Below are 1085 nucleotides of genomic sequence, written 5' to 3'. Positions count from 1 at the left end.
GACAGGCTGGGGGTGGGGCAGAGCTCCAAGGGTGATGGGGTGTTGAAGGGACTTGGCTTCAGCAACTTGGAATGGAGTGCTGCACCTGTTACATTGTAGGCAGGATAATTGCCCATGTGCAGAGCCAGCTCAGATATCCATTCTTATGGCTAAGAAACCACTTCCATTCATGCAACGATTCGGTCCGGAATTGGTATCTAAAAGTAGTTCTAATTTGTACGATACCAACGATACCAAAAACATCCCAATCGGTGGAGAATTGACGGAGTTCTATGTTGGGCAAGTTAGTCATGGGCATGTGTGGGTGTGGGAATCTCAAGCAGCAACCCAGAATTCTTGCCTCACTCGTTCCCACAGCCTCTAATAAATTGGTAAAAATGCTTATTGGCTGCGTAAAAGTTATCTCCAATCTCTAATTTCGGCTCTTAATTCCGTAAATCCGTTGAGAAATCACTTATTTTCTTATATTTTCATATCTTGCCATCATTTCAGTTATTGATTGATATCCATTTATTGTTACTGTTGCCCTTTTTTATTATTTCGCCTAATAAGGTACCCAGGTGCCATATGGCACCAATATTTGCCATCAATTAGTTCTAAAAATAATTGTTCCTTATATCCTGTACATACTGGATTCTGGAAAAGAAGTTCTCCCCTCCCCCAAAATTCCCTAAGGTGCTAGGATGCACTAGAGTTGGTGAGAGTGAGTGGGATTCCAACAGTAGGAATAAGGGCAACAATATAGTCTGCAACGAGTGGGTAGGAGCCCAGACCTTGCAGAAATCCCAGAGAACCCACTGCAGAGTTAAGGATCGAGCATAGCAAAGTTTAGTCAAGAAAGTAGGATTTTGGAGAGTTTGGCCCCATGAGCTTAGTCGGCATAGAGATGGACTAGATTCTTATGGTCCGTGACTGCAAGTAGGTAGGTTGTCTCTGCCCTCCTTCATTATATTTCTCTGTCAAACTCCATGCCAAGCTTTCCCACTGGGTTTTGGTGCTGGCTGGGGGAATTGTTAAGTTTCAAGGGACTTCCCTTGACCATTGAGACTTTGATATTAGATAGAAACCAGTCATATGACATGGAA

The sequence above is a fragment of the Cantharellus anzutake genome (assembly GCF_015039405.1).
Source record: "Cantharellus anzutake strain C23 chromosome Unknown EI90scaffold_15, whole genome shotgun sequence".
NCBI lineage: Eukaryota > Fungi > Basidiomycota > Agaricomycetes > Cantharellales > Hydnaceae > Cantharellus > Cantharellus anzutake.
This window is presented reverse-complemented; position numbering follows the sequence as displayed.